Source organism: Leopardus geoffroyi, chromosome D3, assembly GCF_018350155.1.
Source record: "Leopardus geoffroyi isolate Oge1 chromosome D3, O.geoffroyi_Oge1_pat1.0, whole genome shotgun sequence".
In the NCBI taxonomy this organism is placed as follows: domain Eukaryota; kingdom Metazoa; phylum Chordata; class Mammalia; order Carnivora; family Felidae; genus Leopardus; species Leopardus geoffroyi.
Window position 1 is genome coordinate 40,531,844 of NC_059339.1, and position 27,033 is coordinate 40,558,876.

Here is a 27,033-nt window from a genome sequence, read left to right on the forward strand (position 1 = left end):
TTCGAGCCCCATGTTGAGTATAGAGATTACTTAAAACAAACAAACAAACAAAAAAGTTAAAAATAGAACTACCATAACATCCAACAATCCCATTTCTGGGCACATACCCAAAAGAAAGGAAATCAGGATTAGCATTCCCACATTCATTGCAGAACTACTTACAAGAGCTTAAATGTGGGAACAATCTAAATTTCCATCAACAGAGAAATGAATAAACACCCCCCCCCACACACACAGAGGAATATTATTCAACCTTTAAAAAGAGGAAATTCTGTCATTTGAGTTATCGTGGATAAACCTGAAGAACTTACACTAAGTGAAATAAGCCAGACACAGAGAGACAAATACTGCATGATCTGTTATGTGTGGAATCGAAAACAGTTGAACTCATGGAACCAGAGAGAACGGTGGTCGCCAGGGGCTGGGGAGGGGAGGAAATTGAGAGATGTTGGTTAAAGAACACAAAGTTTCAGGTATGCGAGATCAACAAGTTCTGGAGATCTGATGTACAGCTCAATGCCTCTAGTTAATAATACTGTACTATATACTTGAAATTTGCTAAAAGAGTAGATCTTATATGTTCTCACCACAAAACAAAAAGGTAATTATATAAGGTGATAGATATATTAGTTGACTTGATTGTGGTAATTACTTCACCACATATACATATATCAAACTATCACAATTGTACATGTTAAGAATATATAATTTTTTGTTTGTCAATTATACCTCAATAACATTGGGGGAAAACAAGATCTTAGAAGAATGCCCGGCGCATAGCCATTACTGTTATTGATACTTTCAGAATACCAAAGTGGACCGCAAAAACCCTAAGGGAATGTGTCCCAACAGTTGGGCCTAAAGGATTTTCACAGCCATGGACATTCCCTCCAACTTCTCCACTCTCACCTATCTCTCCTGCCAGGTCTGCAATGGAGCATGTGGAGAATTTATGGGTCTTTGGAAATATTCCCCCAAGGGATTCTGGAGGTTAAAACCAGCGAAGATGGAGTTCTTAAAGCTGTTTATCTGTCCCTCATTTTTCCCGGAAACGCTTATTGACACCAGGGATACATAGATGAACCTCACCCCCATAAACTCACAGTCCAGTGGAAGCAGAGATCAGTCAGTGGAAAAAGATCATTAACTCACACCAGGTGCTGGGAGGGAACTCTGCAGAGTGCATAATGAGGCACAAAGGAGAGAGAGGATTTTCTTCCTGGGGAAGTCGAGAAATGACTCAGAGGTGAAGTGATGGTGTGCTGCTGGTGGAATATTGAGTAAAAATATGGTAGGTGGATCGCAGGGGGAGGCGGGGCAGGGGAAAAGCTTCCGCCGAGGAGGTGAGCTTCTAAGGCCATGGCTTTCTACCCTGGCTGCACTTCAGAATCACCTGGGAAACTTCTGGCTCTTGGGCCTTACCCCAGAGCAGTTAAATTTGAATCTCTGAGGGGGGTGCCTAGGTAGTAAATGTTTAAACAACTTTTCACATGATTTTAATTTTTAGCCAAGAGTGAGAACGAATGATCTAGGACAAGGAGTTTTAAAAAGGTGGGGCATGATGTGAGGTTGGGGAACATTCACGGGGAGGCAAGTTTGGGTTGGCAAGACTGGCAGAAGTCACATCATGGACAGTGGGAAAACATGCTGGGCAGGTAGATTTGTTCCAGATTTAAACAACAACAACCACAATAACAAATGAAACACCACTATCTGCTGAGGGGCTGCTTTCATGGAGATGGTGGGATCAGCAGCTAGAATAGACTCTTCAGCTTTGTTTCTTGAATGAGTGAGTAATCCAGAAGTCCAGTCTTCATAAATTAGACCACTTAAGAATCTTTACCTGTTTCTCTGTTTTCCAATCCCCTAATCAAAAGTCTGGCCAGCTTTGTAGTAATTGTGATCATTCGTTGAACAGATTTCAGAATTTTGCTAATTCTGTCTAGAAAGACATTTTCTCATCGACCTTTGACCTTGGACAAAGCTATAGCTACTTCCAATTTCAGCAGTTCATATTTCAAAGTATCTGAGCAACTAATATTTTCATTTTGTTAACATTCCTCAAATCTCCTACGTCTAGTGTGTAATTTGAGGAAGCAGTTGGACTTTTGAAGTGCTTGGCAGACCTCTTGTCTGGTGAATATTTTAGTACCTTCAGTAACCCTTCAAAATTGGCAATTCTCTCTCTAAAGATTTATTCAAGTACATGTGATAATTCGACATTAAAATGCTGCCAGATTTTGCATTTGCAAAAGTAACTTTGATAGTACAGTACCAACAAATGGGTTTTGTCAGCCATGAATGGATAAATGCAGTTGTTTACTCATGGGAAGGGCAGAAAACTAAAATATGCCCATAGGTATATGACTTAAATTCTTATACTTACTCTTCTAAACTCTAAATCAATTAATTATATTTTATTGGGTTAAATAAAATACATTGCACACTATAGTATAAAAATCAAAAGTTTTAGAGTAGAGTTGTCCTAATAACTTCCGAGAATAGCCAATACTGTTAGATAAGAGAAGTGCCTGAAGCATGAATTTATTTTAAAACCCTTGGAGGGGGGTGGCTCCCGGGTGGCTCAATCAGTTAAGCGTCCAGCTCTTGATTTTGGCTTAGGTCATGATCTCACCATCCAAGGGCTCAAGCCCCACATTGTTGGGTTTCGTGCTGTCAGCATGGAGCCCCTGGGATTCTTTCTCTTCCTCTCTCTTTCTCAAAGTAAACAAATAAACATTAAAAAAATGAAATAAAATCCCTTATCAGTCGGGGGTGGGGGGGGACCTGGCTGAGTCAGTCAGTAGAGCATGTGACTCTTGATCTCTGGATCATGAGTTCAAGCTCCACATTGGGTATAGAAATTACTTTAAAAAAAAATAAAACACCTTATTGGGTAAGAAAAACCCATAGATATCTGAAATTCTTAATTTAACAAAATCTCAAAGCATTCTCTGTTTTTTTGTTTTGTCTTTTTTTTTTTTTTTTTTTTTAATGTTTATTTATTTTTGAGACAGAGGGAGACAGAGTGTGAGTGGGGAAGGGCATAGAGAGGGAGACACAGAATCTGAAACAGGCTCCGGGCTCTGAGCTGTCAGCACAGAGCCCGACGCGGGACTCGAACTCACGAACTGTGAGATCATGACCTGAGCTGAAGCCGGACGCTTAACCGACCGAGCCACCCAGGCGCCCCTTTTTTTTTTTTTTTTTTTTAACTAACTATTCAATTCATATGAAGAGTATTCTCAAAACATAATCTATAAACCTACTGGGAAAAATCTTTCCTAATTAAACACCAGATAGAAGATAAATTTGTGGAATTAGTATCCAGAAAGGAATAAATTCAAAAGAGGAGTGAATACATTCTTTTCAGTTCTACGTTTATCACACTATATACCATTCTCTAATTTATCTTCGTAAGAAATTAGCTTATTCAGTAAGATATTAGCGACACCCATTTTTACTTTACATTACCTAATGTATTTATTGATGTTTATCTATAAAGATATGAGCAGTGATTCATTTACTCAAATTTATTCAAATTTTTAAAAATTCAACATTTATATAAATGAAATTTAAAAACACATAGTCTTTTGTGACTGGCTTCTTTTACCCAAAGTTGTATATATTTGTTCATTTCATGCCTGTATCTGTTGTTCATTCATTCATTGCTACATAGTATTCTATTGTATGAATATGCTGTACTTTATGTCTTTTTTATAAAAGTGTTTATGGGGTGCCTGTGTGACTCAGTTGGTTAAGCGTCTAACTTGGGCTCAGCCCATGATCTCATGGTTTGTGGGTTTTGAGCCCTGTGTCCAGCTCTGTGCTGACAGCTCAGAGGCCACAGAGCCTGGAGCCTGCTTCTGATTCTGTGTCTTTCTCTCTGCCCCTCCCCGACTTGTGCTCTGTCTTTCTCTGTCTCTCAAAAAGAAATAGATGTTAAAAAAAGAGACAGTATGGTGGGAGAGGGGCAGAAAGAGAGGGAGAGAGAGAATCCCAAGCAGGCTCCACACTGTCAGCGCAGAGCCCAATGTGGGGCTCAATCTCATAAACTGTGAGATCATGACTGAGTGAGCCGAAATCAAGAGCTGGCTGCCACCAGGCTCATGACTAAGCCACCCATGCACCTGTGTACTTTATTTCTTGATCTATTTGAGTTTTGATAGAGTTTGGGTAAACTGATTCCTTCTGCTTTGTTCTTTTTTTTTCAAATTTGTTTCAGCAATTCTAGTTCCTTTGCCTTGTCTTATAAATTTTAGGCTAATCTTGTCTATATCTACAGGAATTGTGCTACTATTTGGTAAGAATTGTGTTAAACCTATATACCAGTTTGGGAAGAACTAACATTTGTGCTATGTTGAGGATCCAATCCATGAACACAGTACATGCTTTATAGTGTTTGACTATGTGGCTCCTTACCTGGCCCTCTGACTGGAGAGAATCTGCTTTTATTGTTGTTTTTGTTGTTTTGTCTGTGCCTGTTGGCATTTCTGGGTTGGTGGCTCCTCAGCTCCACATCTTGGCAAGAAAGCAAACCCAGGGAACTCACCATCTATTGTTCCTTGTGTCTTGAGGTCCCTAACTGGTCTGCCTTCCTCTCTGCACTTCTGAGAGTTTTCTTATATATGTTTTATAGACAACATCCAGGGCTCGGGGTTGTACTTAGTGGGAGAATGGGCAAAGTACATCTGCTCTACGTTTCCTGACACAAATATCTCTCTCTCATATTTTTAACATGTGTTATCAGTGTTCTCTCCCAATGTTTGGTGGTAATATGAATTCCATTTTGCAGATCTAATTATACTGAGAGAACCTTTTAAACTGACACATGTCATCTTGTGTAACTGATGGAATAAATTAGGCTGGACCAATACAAATTGGGAAATAATTCTACCCCTCCCCCATTGACCCAGCTGACCTTGGATTCCAGCTTCACCCTCACCACCTCCTTCTTTTCCTTTCTTGTCTTCCTCTCTTCTCCTTCCTTCCTTCTCTACCTCTTCTCTTTGTTCCCAGGTTTCTTTGTGGTTATGTAAAAACCCAGGCCTGTGGCAAATATATTCTCAGATACTTTTTAGGGGGCTTAAATGACAAATAATATTTATCAGTCAACTCTAGAGATTTGCTCATGGCAGATAGATGCTTATTTTTGTAGCTCAAAGGAAAGTTATAAAAACTCCTGGAGATTATTAGGATTTCTTGTGGGAGTAGTGAAAGTTAATTGTGTGTGATAATTTTTCAAGCAGTGAAGGTTTTCAAGTCTGAAATTGTATTTCAGGTGTGCCCAAACTAATGACTTTGAATCCATCACTAATTATTACTGAGTGTCATTTTTCCTCTCTGTAAATAGACATGTTCCTACCAGCTGTGTTCAAGGAAGTCTGGGAAACCAGATGCAAAATAACATGGTTGATATCCAACAATTATATTTCTGCCCGAAGCAATATCAAGATAGGGTATTGCACTTTGCTCTTCTTGAAGGATTAGCAGGTAGTTGTTAGGATGAACCCTCCGAGATCAGAGAGAAAACATACCTGAGTTAACCTGAGAAAACTCAAGTGTGTTCTGCAAAGCATAACCTGTTTTCCCTTTTAACCTGATTGTTCTGGGAGCTGCCTGATCACTCACTGTTCAAGTCTCAGGGCACAATGTAGCCAGTGAAGTGTACATTGTGTTTTCATCTCTATGAGTTAAGTTGCAGAAGATGTGCCCATTAGGACTTTTTTTTTTTTTTTCCTGAAACTAAATGAGGGACTGAAACGCACTGCAAATGTAAGATGTATCTTGATAGTCTTTAGCAGCCTAAGCAAATCTGGTTAATTGTTAAACCTCCAAAGTTATCATAGAATAAATTGACGGGCTGATAAATGCAAAACACCAAACACTTAAAAGATGAAAGGGACCTCTCTGTTAAGCTAAATATAAGGAAGTGCATTAAGATTGGTAATCTTATATCATTTAATTCTGATCTTAAAATCTAACTCTTACCATATTTTTATGTATAATTAACCAAAAAAGTAAAAGATTGGCAATGCCCAGTGTTGGCAAGGGTGGGAGGAAGTAGGTACTCTAATATGGTTGGTTGGAGGATAAATTGGTAAACCTTTTGGAAAAGTAATTTGACACAGTCTACCAAAATTTAAAATGCACTCATCAAGACCCCTAGCTGCCTCAGTCGGTAGAGCCTGAGAATATTGATCCCGGGGGGTCATGAGTTGGAGTCCCATGTTGGGTATGGACTTAAAAAAAAGGCATTCATCATTTGACCCAGTAATTCTACTAGTGAAATTATTTTAGCATATATTTGTATATATTTGTAAAAGTATGCCTATTCATATACATAGAGGGCTTTTTATTACAGTATTAATTGTAATGACAAAATTCTGGAAATAACCCAAACATCCATTAGTAGGAGACTGATTAAATAAATTATGATGCACAATGTTGAAGAGTGAGGTAAATTTGCATGTTTCATGTGAAAGATCTCCAAAGTATGTTATTTAGTGAAAAGAAGGCAAACTATAGATAGTATTTACTATGAAGTCATTTGTGTAAACATTTTAAAGTCTACATACATATTTGCATAAATATTTCTTAAAAGATAAGTAGTAATTCACACTAATTATATTTGGTGGAGAGGGAGAGGTCATTTTATGTCTTTCTATACTGTTTGAATTTGTTTCCATGTAATTTCTTATTTTATTAAAAAATTACCTCTCCCGGGGCATCTGGGTGGCTCAGTCAGTTAAGTGTCAGACTTCTAATTTTGGCTCAGGTCATGATCTCATGGTTTGTAGGTTCAAGCCCCACATCAGGTTCTGCTCAGACAGCATGGAGCCTACTTGGGATCTTCTCTCTCCCTCTCTCTCTGCTCCTCCCCTGCTCATGTTTGCTCTCTTTCCCTCAAAACCAATAAATAAACTTAAAAAAAAAAAAAATCACCTCTCCTTTAAGGACAGGCAACTGCCCAATTCATCCATTCAAAGAATTTACAAAATTCAAACTTTTATAGTCTCATAATTTTAAAGTTGTGACTTCTTACCTCATAAATAAGAAAAGTGAGGCCCAGAATGTTCAGGTGACTTGATGTTCAGGTGACAAAATCAGGAGGAGAAGTCAAGTCTGCTGGCCCCTGGTCACGTGACTGATCATTGCACTTTGCTACTTTGATGCGTAGTCTCTGGGAAACTGCTCCAAATGCACCTGAAATTTCAATCAATTTAGATCTCATTGTTTTTTTGTTTTTTTTAATTTTTTTGATGTTTATTTTTGGGAGAGACAGAGTATGAGCAGGGGAGGAGCAGAGAGAGATGGAGACAGAATCTGAAGCAGGCTCCAGGCTCTGAGCTGTCAACAGAGCCTGACACGGGGCTCGAACTCACGAGCCGTGAGATCATGACCTGAGCCAGTTGGATTTTAATTGACTGAGCCACCCAGGCGCCCCTAGATCTCATTGTTAAACTACCATTTCTTGAAAAATACTGTACTTCACATGTATTAAACAAAGGCCTCATAATTATTAAATGTTTTCCATTTAATAAGTTTGAAGTAGGGGTGCCTCGGTGACTCAGTTGGTTAAGCATCTGACTCATGTTTTCGGCTCAGGTCATGATCTCACAGTCCGTGAGTTCGAGCTCCACATCGGGCTCTGCCCTAATAGTGCAGAGACTGCTTGGGATTCTCCCTCTCCCTCTCTCTCAAAATAAATAAACTTAAAAAAAATTTTTTTTTTTAACGTTTGAAGTAGCTAGCCTAAATGCATTGAAATAAACAATCTCCTCCAAACCGTGAGGGCAGATACCCACCTGATTCACTGGCACCTGGATATACTTGCAACATATAGTACAGTATGTGAGTCCCCCATTGTAGCCACCAAACACAGCATGTGACTCAAGAAATGCTCTTTGGGCCTCTTAATAAGCATAGTTTAGGTCAAATCTGCACTGTCAGCACAGAGCCCAACAAGGGACTCAAACTCAGGAACTTTGAGATCGTGACCTGAGCAGAAGTCGGATGCTTAACCAACTGAGCCACCAAGGCATCCCAAATCTTCACAGATTTTTAAGTTCTTTGTTAGGAAGATGTAACTTACATTTATTAGTGGGCCCAAGTTGTAAGTGCTCAGCTTGATGAATTTTCACACACACACCTTGTAGCCGTCACCCAACTCAAGTGCCCAGCAAGCTCTCCTGGATCCTTCCTGTCAGTGTCCCCCAAAGGTAACCCCTATTTTGACCTCTATAACCAAAGGTTAGTTGTAAGCCTTCATTATTAAAAACAAAACAAAACAAAAAGCAGAGCTGACGATATGGGATGTCGAGCTGGATAATGTAGAGGGGCCAACGGGGCTTTAATCTATTCTGTTTTTTTAAAAAATCGTATTATCTTTTAATTTATCTTTCTTGTTCACTGTGTTCTTTTTAAAAATTATTATGTGAAAGATCTTACACTGAATACATCTCTTTTAAAAAGAGAATTTTTCTAGGCCTCTTTTGTTGTCGTTTTGTGCTTGAACTTTGACACGCTCTAGAGATCAGAGAAAACAATGCGGAAGGAGGAAAAGAATTTACAGAGGGACATTTATTTTTTGTTTTTAGTCTTAAGTTCTATTTTTCATACCTGTTGTATGGCTTGCTGCTTTTACTCAGAATCAATGCCTACCTCTACCTTCCCCCAAATGTGGGTATAACATCTAAGAATACGTATATTGAAAGATTATTGTTCCTTATTTAACAATTAAGAATAACTAGGGTGGGGTGCCTGGGTGGCTCAGTGGGTAAGCGTCCGACTTCGGCTCAGGTCATGATCTCACAGTTCGTGAGTTTGAGCCCCATGTCAGGCTCTGTGCTGACAGCTTGGAGTCTGGAGACTGCTTTGGATTCTGTGTCTCCCTCCCTCTCTGCCTTCACCCACTCGAACTCTGTCTTTCTCTGTCTCTCAAACATAAATAAACATTAAAAAAAAAAAAAAAAAAGGAATAACTGGGGTAAGGGCTGCCTAGGTGGCTCAGTTGGTTAAGCATCCATCTCTGGATTTCGGCTCAGGTCAAGATCTCACAGTTTATAAGTTCTAGCCCCCCATCAGGCTGTGAGCTGACAGTGCAATGCATGCTTGGGGTTCTTGCTCTCTCCCCCTCTCTCTGTTCTTCCCCTGCTTGTGCTCTCTCTCTCTCTCTCTCCCTCAAAATAAATAAATAAACTTAAAAAAAAAAAAAAGAATAACTGTGGTAAAATTGTAGAGTCTGAGCATAAAGACTAGAGAGAAAGCAGGTCTTTAAATGGATTTTGTTTCAAGTTTGGGAGTAGTTTGGAGTCCCAAAGCACTGACTTAGAGGATGCTGAAATTGGCCCCACTCCAAAGGGAGTGTCTGGTGTGAGACCAATGTGTTGGGGGTGGGGGAGCGCCCAAATGAATACAGCACAGCACAGAGTTTTGGTATCTGACCATCAGCCGACCTTGTATGATCTCACCTACCCAGAGCAGATCCCCTCTGGGGATACGGGACACGGGGATTGAGAAAACTCCAACTCCAACACCCTTTCAACTGTGTGGAAGGAAGTTAAGAAATAACTTTCAGGAGGCTGGAGATGGCAGTGGCAAAGACAGCTGTGCCTCCTGTAGACAGTGACCCTGTCTCCAGATACTTAGGGTCAGAGAGCTAGGATTGGAACAGAAAAGCTTAGAAAGCAACTGATCACAAACTTCCCGTAGTGTTGTAGTAAAAGGTGAAGATCAAATTTACCACTGATCTGGTGGATAACTATAAAATCAGTCTTCAGTATAAGTCCAAAATGGTGAAGCAAAAATGACAATCGAGGGGTGCCTGAGTGGCTCAGCCCGTTAAGCATCTGGCTCTTGATTTCAGCTCAGGTCATGATTTCACAGTCGTGAGATCGAGCCCCGCATCAGACTCCACACTGAACATGGACCCTGCTTGGGATTCTCTCTCTCCCATCCTCCCGCCCCTCCCCGACTTGTGTGCATACTTTCTCTCTGCCTCTCAAAATAAATAAGTAAACATTAAAAAAGTGACAATTGATATTTATTTAAAATCGATGGTTTCCCCTCTGCACCACACCCTTTAAACTACTCTTTATAAATATTTTTTGATATTGTTCAACAGCAAATACACACATTCTGAGAATGGTAAAAGAAAATCAGAGAATCCTAACGATTAAGAGTAAAACCTCAGACTGACACAATATGATATTCTGCTCTAGAAATGGGAATCAGGAGGTGAGAGGCTAAGCTAGTTCCATTCTTGTTTCTGCTTTCACAGAGGTGTGAAGTCTCCCCAGATGAAGGTTTGATCATTGCAGAGCTCACGTTAATGGCTGCTGTTCTTGCAAACAGTTCTGTTTCTATCCAATTTCCTGTAAGTTGGGATTTCTGAGCTTGGGGCAGAACAAAGACTACAATTCATCTCTCATGACCTGGGTGGGCATTCAAATGAAAACCAGAATCAGCAATACATTCTCCTGGGATTTCCATTTTCTGGAAAAAAAAGAAAAGAAAAATCTCTGCCTATCCAAGATGGAAATAAAATGAAAGCACCCCCCACCCTCCCCTAAAAAAGCAAAGCTACTGTATAGCGTTTGTAAAAAAAAATCACTATCTCAAAATAAATAAATAAATAAACTAAAAAAAAAAAAAAAAGTCCCCCTCTCTCTCTGCCCCTCCCGACTAGTGCTGTCTCTGTCTCTCTCAAAATAAATAAATAAACTTTTAAAAAAATTAAAAAAAAAAATCAAATTGCCACAGTCACCAAGCATGTTATGGTACAGCTGAGTGACCCAAAGTTAGCTGAGGTGATAGAAATAGAGGCACACAACAGGAAAGCTGCAATTTTGTCTTCCTTTTAGGGACATGAGCAGAAAAGTGAGTTAGCAATATATAACAGCTTTCTGGGCACGTAGGCCAGTATTATAATGAGGGGTGGGATGCTGTTTACAATGTAAGTGTCCCATTAAAATAAGGAGGGCAAAGGAGGGAAGTTTTCCCACTAAAGTGTAGGAATCTAATTTGGAAACAAATACAGTATTTCTACTCCGAGTAGCACCAAATTATGTTTAAGCAAAGATATTATTGGTAAGAGCTCAATAAATGTTAGTTACAACTATTATATTTATCATTATTATTCACTCTAATCAGGCCTTTTAAATGAGCCAGACTGTCATTATAGACCAATCTGAATTTTATTTATTATTATTTTTTTAAGTTTATTTAGTTATTTTTGAGAGAGAGAACACAAGCTGGGGAGGAGCAGAGAGAGAGGGAGACACAGAATCCAAAGCAGGCTCCAGGCTCTGAACTGTCAGCACAGAGCCTGATGTGGGATTCAAACCCACGAACTGTGAGTTCATGACCTGAGCTGAAGTCTGACGCTGAACAGACTCAGCCACCCAGGTGCCCTACAGCCCAGTCTGAATTTTTAAGAGACAGCTGTCTAAGGAGAAAAATACAAAAGATGTATATGGTAAAATAAAATCCATCAGTAAGATAGTTTTGGAGGCTTCCCTGAAAGTCCATTTTAAAGTGTTATAAAATAAATAAATAGATAAATAAATAAAGTGTCGTAAAATGTCTTTATAAATCAAAATCCTTTTTGGGTTACCATAACCAACAGAGTTGAGAGCTGAAAAATAACCAATAGCACCTGAAGAAGAATATTATTACTTCTTGGTAAAATTTTACTTTTATAAATAATCTGGTAATTAGTTTTCTAAGAAAAATATAATTGTGTATCTTCAGGTCAGTAAGAGTCATTGCATGTCATCCTGGATTACTACAGTATCCATTACGGGGACATGGGAGCCATTCAAGAGATGAGTTTTCTTATTCTGATAAAATCATCCACCCAATTTACAACTACATGTCTTGTCTCCATCTAGATATATTTGAAGATGACTTCAGGTTAGGATAGAAGACTGATGAAGCTAGATCACAGAGTCTCCCCTAAAATTAAATGAAGTGAACAAAAAAGAAATGCACAGAAACCTTCATTTGAAACCCTTTGTTCACTAGTGCTCGCTGTCAAACCCCACAGGCTTCGTTTATCTTTTCTTTCCTCCATTGGTAGGGGAGTGGTGTGGCTGCCAAGGAGGGGCAATTAGCAGGTGAAGCAGAGGTGAAGCAGAGGAAATAAATGCCTACGTTTTTCCTTAATCAGAAGCAAAGGCTTCACTGTTCTACTTTTAACTGGAGAGCAGCTAGAATCTGAGAGTAAATATACTCTACCGATAAAGTGGGATGAATTGTAGGACAGGAGTTTTAACCCAAATACAGCAAAAAGAGCAATGACCAGGTCCACCAACATGAGAGCCCGTGGCCTCAGCTGAAGCTCCTCCTCTCCTCCCGCCCCAATCCCCATCCCTGTAGACACCAATAGTTGTACCCTGTCTCTTCTTCCCTTCTTCTTTACTTAAAAACAAAAACAAACAAACAAAAACACCACAATTGTACTGAGCACAGACACTCAGAAAAAAAAAAGATATATATATATTTTTTAAGTTTATTTATTTTGAGAGAGAGAGAGAAAGAGCACACACGTGAGGGGCAGAGAGAGAGAGAGAGAGAGAGAGAGAATCCCAAGCAGGCTCTGTCAGCACAAAGTCCAACAGGGGGCTCTGGGGCTCAATCCCACAAACCATGAGATCATGACCTGAGCTGAAATCAAGAATAGATTGCTTAACCAACTGAGCCACCCTTGTGTCCCCCAAAAGAGATATTTCTAAGCTACCCCATAGTGAGGCACTCATAGGTGTTAAGCTTGAGGCGTTGTGTCCAACTTATGGGAAGGTACTTAAATGGAGTGGGCATTCCCATTTCCTCTTCTCTCTTACTGGCCAAAAAGCAGATGTGATGGGTAGAGCTAGAGTGACCTGAGACCACATGGTGAACTTGAGTTTGTGACCCTAACACTGCAGAGTATTATATTAACTGTGACGGTTGGTAGACTTCTAAGTGAGAGAGGATCAAACCTCTTTCTGATTGAAGACACTGTTACTTTGAATTTTCTCTTCTACAGACGAGTCTAATGCTAGCTGATAGATGTTCCCTTCAACCTGCCCTCGGACAATGAGAGAGAAAACACAAAAGACTCAGCCTCAGAATTTCTAACAGGAAGACAAACAGGCCTCAGATCAATGTGAAAAAGATTGTAAATAAGAATTCATCCACACCCTATCTGTGAAAATAGGAAATCTGGATAGGGTCCCCCCATGTTAAATAGTAAGATGGAGAGGAGGATTATATGAAGACAAGGCAAATACACTATGACAGAAAAAGAGCAGGAACAAATGAGTAAAATATATCTGGGAAGAAACATATCTAAAAACATAAAGAAAAACAGCAAATGCTTTGCATTCTATGAAACAAAATTAATATATAAATTCAATGCAACAAGAAATCAAAGATGAGCTAAGGCAATAGAAGGCTAAGATTGCAATGTGTGATAATTTTAGGTGTCAACTTCACAGGGCTCCAAAATGCCCAGTCATTTGGTCAAACATTACAGTGAGTGTTTCTATGAGTTGTCTCTGAATGAGATCAAAATTTGAATCTATAGACTGAGTAAAGCAGATTGCTCTCTCCGATATGGGTAAGCCTCACCCAATCAACTGAACACCTGAATAGAACAAAAAAGGCTGAGTAAGAGGAAGTCTTCCTGCCTGACTTCTTTTGGCACATTGTTCTTTTCTGGCCTTTCAACTCAAACTGAAACATTGGCTCTCATTGGTATTGGAGCCTGCCAGCTTTCTGACTGGAACTTAGGCTATCAATTGTCCTGGTTCTCAGGCCTTCAGACTTGGACTAGAACCACACACCAAATCTCCTGGGTCTCCAAATTGCAGCCTGCAAATCTTGGGGTTTTTCAGCCTCCATAATCATTTTAGCCAATTCCTTACAACTCTCTGTCTCTCCTAACCAATAGGATAGATATAGATGAAACAGATATAGATGACAGATATAGATATAGATATAGATATAGATATAGATATAGATAGATATCAATGTAGATATACCTTGTGCTTAGATATATATATCCTGCTGGGTATCTTTTTCTGGAGATACCTAATACACAATGCTAAGTAAAAAAAAAAACAAAAACAAAAACAAAAACCCAAACAAACAAAAAACAAAAAAACCCACAAACACAAACAAATAAATACATAAACAACAAACTCCAAAACAATGAATTACTTAAAAAATTGATTCGAGACAGCAAGGAATGGAACACACATAGCTGAAAACTAAATTAATAACATGAAGGAAAGGTCTGCAGTAATCACAGAGAATGCAGGGGAAAAAGAGATATTTTAACAATCTTAGGGAAGAAGCTAGATACAGAGTAAATAATAATAGTCTGACAACAGGATGGCTGGTATCCATAATCAGAGACTACAATAAATGGAATAGAAATCATATTAAAAGATACCATAGAAGATGGGGCGCCTAGGTGGCTCAGTCGGTTGAGCATCCGACTCTTGGTTTCAGCTCAGGTCATGATCTCACAGATCATGGGTTCTAATCCCTCACTGTCAGCACTCATTCTCTCCCTCTCTCTCTGCCCCTCCCCTGCTTGCTCTCTCTCTCTGTCTCTCAAAATAAACAAAAAAAAATTTTTTTTTAAAGGAGACAAAAAAAAAAAAAAAAAACAAACGCCATAGAAGAAAAAAAATGAAGCAAAAAAAAAAAACAACTGCAGGGGACCCTGGGTTGCTCAGTCAGTTAAGTGTCCAATTCTTGATTTTGGCTCAGGTCATGATCTCAGAATCATGAGATCGAGTCCCATATCTGGCTCTGTGATATATAACTAGCAAAAATTAACAGAAAGGGAGATATGAAAGGAAGTCTAAGTATGGTAATTTTTCATCCTTTCTATTTCAGAGTCAATAGATAGTGTCTCCATTTTATCACTAAAAAATAGGGATTTAGGGGCGCCTGGGTGGCTCAGTCGGTTAAGCAGCTGACTTCGGCTCAGGTCATGATCTCGCGGTCCGTGAGTTCGAGTCCCGCGTCGGGCTCTGTGCTGCCAGCTCAGAGCCTGGAGCCTGTTTCAGATTCTGTGTCTCCCTCTCTCTCTGCCCCTCCCCTGTTCATGCGCTCTCTCTCTCTGTCTCAAAAATAAATAAACGTTAAAAAAAATAAAAAAAAAAATAGGGATTTAGTCAATTATATAAGTTCATAAAAGGTAACTATTAGAAGACCTAAAACTGCCTGGCTGACTCAGTGTAGAGCATGTGACTCTTGAGCTTGGGTTGTGAGTTTGAGCCCCATGTTGGGTGTAGAGATTACTTAAAAAAATAAGATCTTTAAAAAAAAAGACCTACCAGTGGACAATAAGCCTTTCAAGTTACCAAGGTTGAGTACACTTTAAAACAAAAGAAAAGGGGCGCCTGGGTGGCTCAGTTAGGCGTCTGACTTTGGCTCAGGTCATGACCTCACAGTCCGTGGGTTCGAGCCCCGCGTCGGACTCTGTGCTGACGGCTCAGAGCCTGGAGCCCATTTCGGATTCTGTGTCTACCTCTCTCTGCCCCTCCCCCGTTCATGCTCTGTCTCTCTCTGTCTCAAAAATAAATAAATGTTAAAAAAAATAAAAAAAAAAGATTAAAAAAAATAAAAGAAACAGATATCATGAAGTAAAATAAAGGGTGTGTTGGAAATACAAAATGTACATGACAATTAATATTAAATATATGGCATATGAATAAGTATGAAAGTATTAAATACATATTAGGAAAAAAAGGAATCAGATTCAGTTAAAAGCAATTAAATGCTAAAGAGTTAGAAACAAAGTTGTTCAGAGGCACTGGATAGCTCAGATGGTTAAGCATCTGGCTTCAGCTCAGGTCCTGGTCTCATGAGTTGCAGCCCCCGCATCAGGCTCTGCACTGAAGGCACAGAACGTGCTTTGGATCCTCTGTCCCCCTCTCTATCTGCCCCTTCCCCACATACACTCTCTATCTCTCGAAAATAAATAAACTTTAAAAAGAGAAACAAAGTTGTTCAGAAATATTGAAAGGGAAAGATAGATCAATGCATCCCAGGGAAATGAAAACCAAAAAAAGAGAGCTGGCATCATAATCAGTCAAGGATGAATTTAACGAAAGAAATTTGAAAAAAGATAAAGAGGGGAATTTTATGATGGTAAAAGAATAAAGATATAACTGTCATAAATCTTTATGGATCAGGGCTTCTGGGTGGCTCAGTCAGTTAAACGTCTGACTTCAACTCAGGTCATGATCTTGAGGTTCATGAGTTGGAGCCCCACTCAGGCCCTGTGCCAATGGCTCGGAGCCTGGAGCCTGCTTCAGATTCTGTCTCCTTCTCTCTCTGTCCCTCCCCCGCTCATGCTCTGTCTCTCTCTGTCTCTCAAAAATAAATAAATGCTAAAAAAATTAAATGTCAATTAATTAATCTTTATGGATCAAATTTTATATTATTGACATACATGAAAAAATGCAAATGCAAAGAGGATGAAGATAAAGACAGTATTAGTAGGAGACATTAACTCTTGGAAACTCATTTCCAATTCATCCTTGTAAAATAAATATATAAGAATAGCCAGTGGGGACACCTGGGTGGCTCAGTTGGTTGGGTGTCCGGATGACTCTTGATTTCGACTCAGGTCATGATCTCACGGTAGGTGGGTTCCAGCCCCAGGGTCAGGATCTGCACTGACAGTGTGGAGCCTGCTTGGGATTCTCTCTCTCTCCCTCTCTCTCTCTGCTACTTCCTGGCTCGCACTCTCTCTCCCTCTCAAAATAAATAAATCTCTTGCTCTCAAAATAAATAAATAAATAAATAAATAATAATAAAAAAAGGAAACAACAAGGAAAAAATATGCAAAAAACCCAAAAAGCTAAATAAAGAAGAAAATTGAGGGAGACTAGTCCTACCAGATATGAGCATCTATTATAAAACTTCAATAACTGACCAGTGGAGTTGATTAAAGAGTCCAGAAATAGAACCAAAGATACAGAAGTATTTTTAGATGACAAAAATCCATGGAACAAGAGTAATTATTCAATAAATTGTGTCAGTTTAATTGGTTAACCATTTAGGGGGAAAAATAAGTTTCAGTTCCTGCCTTATTCCAAAAATAATTCAAGGCAGAATTTAATGTAAAATATAAAGCAAATAAAATGTGGGAACATTTTAAATACATAATTTTGAAGAGCAACTTCTTTCTAAGCAGATTATGCTACCGCAAGCCAAAAACCTAAAAGACATGCATTTAATTTGATAAAAATGTAAGAAATTTCAGTTTAGCTAAAAATCACATAAATACGGTTTTTAAAAAACAAGAAACAAAATTGGGGAAATATTTGCCATACATATTCCTGAGAAGGGCTAATTTCATCAATAGACTTAAAAATTCTTACTAAAGAAGAGTTTGGTAAAATCGAATTTGTGGAATGTGTGAGTAAACACACTACCAACTCCTAAAACCTTTTTGTTTTGTTTTGGGTTTGTTGTTGTATTGAGAGAGAGAGACAGAGAGACAGAGAGAGAGAGAAGTGGGGCTCACCCAATTCAGGGCTCAAGATCACCTGATTTGGGACTTGAACTAAGGAACGGTGAGATGATGATCTGAGCCAAAGTCAGATGCTTAACAACTGAGCCACCCAGGTGCCCTGTTTGGTTTTGAATAGCTTTATGGAAATATAGTATGTATGTATGTGTGATATAGTATGTATGACATACAATAAAGCAAACAGATTTAAACAATTTGATCAGTTTTGATAGAGTATAAACCATGGCCACGTGAAAATAATGTATCTATCACCTCCAAAGTTTTCTTGTGTCCCTGTAATTTCTCTCTCCCTTGTTCTCTTCCCAATCCTCAGTCCCCAGGCAACCAGCAGTTTTTTCATCCCTATCAATTAGTTTGCAGTTTTATAATTTTATATAAATGGGATTATACAGTATATACTCTTTGGTTGTCTGGCATCTTTAACTCAGCGTAAATATTTTGAGATTTATCTATGTTGCTGCATGTATCAATAGTTCATTCTTTTTTTAAGTCGCTGATTAGTATTCCATTGTATAGTACTGTATATTTGTAGATGATGTCTTTTATTGGTGATTAGTATTCCACTTATAGATATGATTTGTTTAGCCATTCACCTGTTGATAGTCATTTGGGTCATTTCCAGTTTGAGGCTATTAAACCTGGAGCTGCTTGCTGTGAGTATTAGTGTGTAAGTCTGGTAAGGACATATGCCTTTATTTCTCTTAGATAAATACTTGTGGGTGGTATATCCCAATATGTAAGGTTATCCAAGATATATTACTCATTAAACATTAAATATAGCATGTATACTTTGATCTCATTCATGTACATTTAAAAAATACATATGCTTTTATAGGTACTTCAACACCAACTTCATAGTTTGGCTGAATTCCAAATGGCTGGCTGTTAAAATCAATATACAGTTAAAACTAAGACTGAAACAGATTATACCATCACAGAATGAATGTCTGGGTTACTACAAGAATAAGTCTGAATTTTTATTTAAAAATTCAAATATAATGGGGCACCTGGCTGGCTCCTTGGGAAGAACATGCGACTCTTGATCAGTGGGTCAGCAGCAACTGTGGTCATGGTACTGCACATTTGTAACAGGTAAATTAGGTGTTCTTTTTCAACCAGCTCCTTTAATAACATCTTGATGTGTGTGTGTGTGTGTGTGTGTGTGTGTGTGTAGCATAATACAATTTAGGAAGTAGTTTTTCAGTAGCATGTTTTCTAGAAGGAAATTTGTACCTAAGATTTATAGAGTGGGCAACTCTCCAGAATCTTTTTACTTCAATTATTGAAAATCAGACGAGATCAGTCACGTTCAGAGTGGTATGGCCAGAGACAAAAATGATTAGCAGTCGATAGGGGTCAATTCAACAACATTCTGTTTAAAGTTTTGAGTTTGATAGACTCAAAACTATAAAGAATTGTCTCTTATAAAGAACTGTACTCTCATCAAACCTTTTTTTTAAATTGTGGTAAAATACACACGACATAAAATTTACTACGTATAACCATGTGTAAGTGTATAGTTCAGTGATAGTGAGTATATTCACATTGTTGTGCGACCACCACCACCATCCATTCCAGAATTTTTATCATCTTGCAAAACTGAACTTCTCTACCCATTAAACAATAACTTCCCGTTCTTCTTTGCCCACAGTCCCTGGTGACCACCATTCATTCCACTTTCCATGTCTATGAATTTAACTACTCTAGATACTTCATAAAAGTAGAATCATACAGTATTTGCCCTTTTGTGATTGGCTTATTTCACTTAGCATCATGTCCTCAAAGTTCATCCATGGTGCCCGCCCTTTTGAAGTTACAAGAGTGAGAACAAAATGTGTTTGGGGTACCTCCTTTTTCTCTATATCTCTACATAATCTTTATTATGTCTAAATATGTCAGGTTATTATTACACGTGATATTGGAGTTTTCCTTCTTTGGAAAATCTGAAGTGATAACAAAGCTGCCATTCTGCATTTAATTCATCTTTACAAGATGTGAAGAATTCTCGAATAGATTTTTTCTTGTAATAATCATGGCCTAATTGGAATTAAATAATAAATAATCAAAATTCTTTCTCCTGTTTTTTTTTTTTTTTTTTTACAATTATTTATTTTTGAGAAACAGAGACAAAGTGTGAGCAGGGGAGGGGCAGAGAGAGAAGGAGACACAGAATCTGAAGCAGGCTCCAGGCTCTGAGCAAGCAGTCAGCACAGAGTCTGATGCGGGGCTCAAACCCACGAGTTGTGAGATCATGACCTGAGCCAGAGTCGGGCACTCAACAGACTGAGCCACCGAGGTGCCCCTTAATCAAAATTCTTAAGAGTTATCTTATTCACTCACTTCACCAAACAAGTTTGCAGATACTAGAATTTTGATACTCTCTAATCTTGATTATTGTCCTTAAAATTTATACTTATTTTTTATAAACATTTGTGGACCCAAAAAGGACTTACTTTCTATCCTTTCCTAAAGTTCTCAAACTCTGCCTTAATTATTTGCACTGACTGTTAATCTATTGACTTATTTATTTAATTAGTTGAAAAATCTTGGCGTACCTGGGTGGCTTAGTCAGTTAAGTGTCTGACTTCGGCTCGGGTCATGATCTCCCGCTTCATGAGTTCGAGCCCACATCAGGCTGTCTTCTGTCAGCAAAGAGCCCACTTCAGATCCTCTGTCCTCCTCACTCTGCCCCTTCCCTGCTTGCTCTCTGTCTCTCTTTCAAAAATAATAAACATTTGAAAAAAAGAAAAGAAAAACAGAAAATTCCTAATGATGACTTTTGTTCACAAACTTAACTTTTACAACATTAATTATTACACTATTATTATTATTATTATTATTATTACAATGGTAAATACACACTTTAACTGAAAGAATTTCAACATAAAACACTTGGGGAGATATTTCCATCCAAATTATACCTAGAATGCCTCCTATGTTTAAAAGTGATTGTTCAGATATTAGCAACCACTGACTTGCCTTGTTTGGATCATGGGTGTTTTATGCTGATTAGCCATGATAATAGCCTAATCTGAAATGGCAAACCTTTTTCATAAAAGGCTGGAAATGAAATACTTTTGGCTTTGTAGGCAAGCTTCTGTTGCAACTACTCAAGCCTGCCACCTATCGTGAAAGCAGCCAAAGACAATTATATAAAGGTATAGGTGTGGTGGATCTCAATAAAACTTTATTTACACAGGGCGCCTGGGTTGGCTCAGTCCGTTAAGCTAAGTTCGGCTCAGGTCATGATCTCACAGTCTGTGGTTTGAGCCCTGCGTCTGGTTCTGTGCTGACAGCTCAGAGCCTGGAGCCTGCTTAGGATTCTGTGCCACCCTCTCTCTCTGTTCCTCCCCTGCTCATGCTCTGTCTCTCAAAAATATATAAAATAAATATTTTAAAAAAATATTAAAAAAAAAAATAAACCTTATTTACAAAACAAAAGAAAAACCAGATTTGGCTTGAGGCTGATAAATTGCAGACAACTACTCCCTTCCCCACCCCCTTCCCCAACCTCACCCTCCCCAATTTGATAATTGGTTGTGTACAAGTCTGAGAATGCCGGGGTTCTCTATGAGTTGGCATTTAACTCTTCAGTCTTCCACAGGCCACAGTTGAAACCAAATCGCAGAATTTGGCAGAACTCTTAGGCCAAACTGATGTACAGAGCTTCTAGAATACATGCCAGTATAAGCATTATGAAACTTTTGGATAGATAAATAATTGTCAGTCTTGGGTTCCTCTGGGGAGTGGAGAGGAGGCTGGGGTAGGAAACTTTTCTTTTTCCATCCTTGTTTATTCTATGAATTGTTATCATGTGCATTTTATTACTTTAAAACAAAGTCAAGGAACATTTCCTCACTGAATGACTTGGGATACATAGAATCAGACAGTTTGATGTTTTCTATCAAATACTTGCTGTTGTGGCATTTTCTTTTTAACTAGAAGATTAGAAATTCCCTTGTGATGATAATATGTGGCAACTCTTACTTAGGTTAATATGACTTAGTCTGTTTTTTGTCACACTACAGAATCAATCTGGGGGTGGGTGTGGGGGGTGAAGGGAGACAAAAGTTACAGACGTCCAGTTATAAAATAAATTATGGGCATGTAATGTATAGCATGTGACTATAGTTAATGATACTGTGTTGCATATTGAAAGTTGTTAAGAAAGTAGATCTTGGGGCACCTGGGTGGCTTAGTCGGTTGAGCGGCCGACTTTGACTCAGGTCATGATCTCGCGGTCCGTTGAGTTCAAGCCCCGCGTCAGGCTCTGTGCTGACAGCTCAGAGCCTGGAGCCTGTTTCGGATTCTGTGTCTCCCTCTCTCTGACCCTCCCCTGTTCATGCTCTGTCTCTCCCTCTCTCAAAAATAAATAAAACGTTAAAAAAAAAAAAACAACTAACATCTTAAAAAAAAACAAACTAGATCTTAAAGGTCTTCATTACAATAAAAAAAAGTGTAACTTTGTAATGTGACAGATGTTAATTAGACTTAGTGATCATTTCATGAGATATACAATATACAAATATCCAATCATTATGTTGTACACGAAATTAATATAATGTTATATGTCAATTGTACCTCAATTAAAAAGTAAAATATAATAATAAAAAAAAGAACTCCCAAAGTAAAAACATATCAACCTGGAATGCTAGCCAGTTCATGTGTTCAAGATGCTATAAGAAGCATAAACAAGGAACATGTAGGACTAGATAAAGATCACAAGGCATGAAAAAGTTAATTTGGTTCATTGATTATGTTTTTAGTCTTATCACAGTGATCATATTCTTTTGTTTTTAAGTTTATTTATTTGTTTTGAGAGAGAGAAAGAATGCATGCAGGGGAGGGGCACAGAGTGAGGGAGAGAGAGAGTCCCAAGCAGTCTCCACGTACTGTCAGCTCAGAGTCTAACATGGGGCTTGATCTCAGGAGCCAACCGTGAGATCATGACCTGAGCTGAAATCAAGAGTCAGATGTTTAACTGACTGAGCCACCCAGGCACCCCACAGTGATCATATTCTTGACAACAAATTTTTACCAAAAAAAGATTTTCATAATTCTCGATAATACTGTGCTATAAATAAGAGTATTTATCAATAAACCTTGGAGAAATATTAGTGACTAAAGTGTTTTGAATACTTACAATGAGCCAGACATTATCTTAAGTGCTTACCATGAATTACCATAATCAACGTTCACAGCATCCCTCTAAAGTGGGTGCTAATGTTAGCTTCATTTCACAGATAATACAAAATTAGGCTTAAAGAGGTTAGCAATTTTGTCCAAAACAAAATAGGTCCAACTATTAAGCTAACAAGTTCTCAGATTTGAACTTATGCAGCCTGATTTGAGTCCTTCTGACTCTCAGCATTTGACCCAGTGAGGAGAGGATGGAGTGGAAAATTCAGGAAGCCTTTCAAATGGGCTGTGGAATGCACTCGAGGACTTCCCAGTGTAGAAGGGGTGAGAAGATAGGAAGAGTTGCAAGGGGCACCAGGGGCACCTCCCTAAATGCCACTGGCTTAGAACATGGACTGAAGTTGGCATTCCGTTGGTGACCACATGTCATTTGGGAGCAAAGGGAACACACTACTATTCAAGTTTCATAAAACTTATTCAGGTTTCAGAATTTTTCGGTGTTACTGGACGTGCTAACTGAAGAGTAATTGTAACGAAAAAAAAATCATCTTTAATTCAATTCCTCCTGTAACCTAAATGTTTTAAGGTGAAAACACTACACGGCTTTTCAAAATGCTTAAGAATGCCAGTAAACACACACTGAAAAGCAGGCTGAACTTGGGTGAGGGCCAGATGTGACAAAAGAGAAGAAACAACAGGCAGGCTCGGAGGGAAGTGATGAGTGCCGAAGCCAAGGAGAGAGGAGCCAGAATATTATCTGCAGAGCATGAAGCAATGTGTGCCGCTTGCAGTGCAGCTGTAAAGAGGAAATAACGTAAACATTTCAACAAGGAGTTTCCCTCAAATCCTTGAAAGCCTGTGTGTGTCCTCTGAATGACCGAAGCCCATATAAAGATAATGTTCACAACCGAGACGGTACTCTGCTACAAACCAGGACTGTGTGAGATAAGCGGGCCAAGGAGACAGGAAGGTCAAGGGCATATGGATCGTGATGGCCCAGCAAGCTCTTGCCAACCTGTTTGAGTGTTACTCTCTTTTTACCTTTTCCTCTTTTTGGTGAAGTCTGGCTTCATAACTAAAAACAGAATACTGGAACTTGTAAATAATTTACAAATTTTACTTCCTTTTTTCTTGTCTAAGCTCCAGTTCCTTCAGAGCCTGGCAACTCTGTGGTCATCTCATTAATCTGGAAATCCAACGTAATTGGTCTGTGAACGGTGCCATGTATAGAAGTGTTAACACCACACTCCTCCCCAGAGGTTAAATTTGTTGGAGTGCTTAACCACCGTGTTTTAAGGTCTCAGCCATTAAATGAAATAACACATATTCAGATTACCAGCGCCCACCAAGAATGAAAGTACACGGCAAGCCCACAGCGACTAGGGTCTGCAGTGAACGGAAGACACTGGATGTAGTTCAGAGGTTCCTACACTCACTCTCCCTCAGAATTTCCCGAGGTTTCCTATCAAGCATATTCCAGGGCTCTTCTTCCAGAGATTCTGGTTGGAGGGGTCAGAACAAGAGACTATTTTTAACAAGCCCCTCCCCCCCACCATATGCTTTTGAGATTTGGGACTGGCTTTTGAGAATTACTGTTGGCAACTAATCTTTACCATCTCTGCCCCACTCCTATTACCCAGTCTTTACCCTGCCTCATTCCCCTGCCCCAGGGCCGTTCTGTCACCCTCCAGCTTCAGATTTATTCAAATGCATTAGTTTGACATTTAAAGCCTTTCTCCTACCCTTTACACTTCTGTCCTATCAGATTTTATGTTTCCAACATGCTGGCAGTTTGTAGTTCTTGATGAGCCATGGTCACTTTTCATTTTACATACTATGAACTCTTTCTTAAGTGCCCCACACTCTTCTCAACACCCACTCACCTGCCACCAACCAGCGACAGCACGCACACCCATCCCCACTCTCCCACACTGCCCACTGGAGGACCCCCACATGCCTTTCCAGTCTAGACTTCGTCACCTCTTTGATCACCATACCCCTAGTTTAGTTTGGATGCTCCTGGTAGATGCTCCTATGTTACCCTAGCGCAGGTTCTGTTAACACTTATCAGACGATCCCACTCGTACACAGTTGTTAAAAATGTATTTTCCCCACTAGATTGTTAACTGTTTGTGGTCTTGCATCTCTACAGCCTAACACAGCTTATGGGCTACAGTAGGTTTCTCATACATGTTTATTAAATGAATAACTAAGTAAGTAACCTGATAAGGTAAACTATATGACACATACACCATCTGCATTCTGTTCTTTCACCAGTCTCTTTTTTCTGGGCCATCTATAAAGAGGGAGAAGGGATCATGCTGGAGAATCTGGAAGGAATTGGAGAAAGCCTTGGATTCAAGTTCCAGAAAATTAGGTGAGTGTCCATCTAGTGGTGGCAGCAAGGAGGGAAGCAAGATGGCCTAACCAAAGGGTTATATACATCTTATATGCAGCTGCCTGGCTGCCTGAGGAGGGGGAGAAAAGAAGGTCTCCATAACCTGCTTCTTCAGTACCTCCTTCTAATTCATTCATTTTCTCAATCCTTGCTACTCTAGCCTTAGTTCAGGTCCTTCCAAGAATATGGGCCTTTCAGTAACCGGAGCAGAAATGTATCATCCAGGCTCAACCAATACACATACCAAAGTCCTCACCATCCTTTCCATAGCACTATTACCAGGAGCCCCCCAAGCCCATGGTATTCAAGAGCCATTTGCTTACATGGTAACATACCTTTGGCACTCATCCACCATTGTAGTCAAACTATAGTGCATAAACATGCCCCATTAATCCCTCTTCCATCTGAGTTAATGAGCAGGATTTTATTCCTCTTATGCAAAGGGAGAAATTGTGTTAGGGGACTACTATTAGATATACCCAGTCTTGTAGAATGTGTTCTCTGGTTTTGATGATTATCAAGTGTTGTAATTTTTAATGGGAAATGCAGGCATAAGTTCCAAATTTTTAAAAAGAGAGTATTTATGGTAAAATTAAGTCTTCTTCTCATTCCTGGCCCATGGCTACTCATTTACCCTGCAAGAGCAACCAACTTCTTATATGTGTCTTTCCAGAGACATTTGATCCATTTATGTTTGCATGAATGCACGTGGGTGTGCCCACAGATGTAGGACAAACATGAATACGAATATGATTTCTCAATGTGGTATGAACTCTATCTGGACTCTACTTTCAACTGAGGCCACTGATTTCCATATGTGCCTGCCATTCCTGGCCTCTATGACACAATGTAGCATAAAGGCTGGGGAAACGCATTTGACCGCTGGCCACCACTTCCCCACAGGCTGTAGTCTGTCTGTTGGTCAGCCTCACTTCCGCTAGTCAGGAGGTTACCCGTTTTGCTGCCTACTTCCAATTTAGCCCAGATGCAAAGAAAGCAGGGCAACCTCTGTGTATTTTCTGAATCAAACACATCTTTTCATTTTTTTTTTTTTTCAACGTTTATTTTATTTTTGGGACAGAGAGAGACAGAGCATGAACGGGGGAGGGGCAGAGAGAGAGGGAGACACAGAATCGGAAACAGGCTCCAGGCTCTGAGCCATCAGCCCAGAGCCTGACACGGGGCTCGAACTCACGGACCGCGAGATCGTGACCTGGCTGAAGTCAGACGCTTAACCGACTGCGCCACCCAGGCGCCCCTCAAACACATCTTTTCAAATAAAAGAACAGTGTGCCATGGAAGAATTTCAATATTGAGGTCTGTTTTGAAATATTCAAGCAAAGTAGCAAAATGGTGAAGGTGACAGGCATCTGGAACACAGGTGGAAAAAGGGGAAAAAAAATCACAACAAAAATCATATGCATATAAAGATGGATATGTACTGAAAAGCAAAAATACTAACCTCTTCCATCCCCACAATTGTGGTGGGAGTACAAATGCTTGCGTTTCATCTCTTTAAGATGATTTTGTCTGTTTCTTCTTTGTAATAATTTGATCGCACCCATTTACCCTCGATTTCACTTTTTTCACTCCGTTCTTGGTCAGTCCTGTCAACTTGTAGGGCTAGCCTGGATTTGCACATCTTTCCAAGATGACCATCTTGGATGGGTGAAGTGTTTTCCTTCCTCCCCTTTCTGGGGAGTACATGGTGGGTTTGCTTCAGATCAGCTGCTCAACTACTATGCATGGATCTCCCATTCTACATGGAAAGACAATTAGATAAAGAGGGGCCCCTGCTCTCCTTGGGTTGATGTTGTGGAAGAGGTTGGAGCTATAGACTCTTTCTGTCTTTTAATAGGGAAAGAAATAGGCAGACTCATAAACAAAGTAGGGGGGGGGGAAATGTTACATGAATGTGACATAGTTCAAGAAGTGTGCTACAAAAAAAAATCCC

General features: G+C 39.3%; 1 long non-coding RNA gene across 1 annotated transcript in view; it reads left to right on the plus strand.

Moving 5' to 3' along the window:
• Nucleotides 1-26,103, plus strand: part of LOC123587336 — a 91,023-nt gene extending 64,920 nt beyond the window's left edge. Inside the window, exon 3 of the long non-coding RNA XR_006707250.1 lies at nt 24,959-26,103. This is a non-coding gene — a long non-coding RNA (uncharacterized LOC123587336). The remainder of the gene's footprint in view (nt 1-24,958) is intronic.
• Nucleotides 26,104-27,033: the final 930 nt, after the last annotated feature.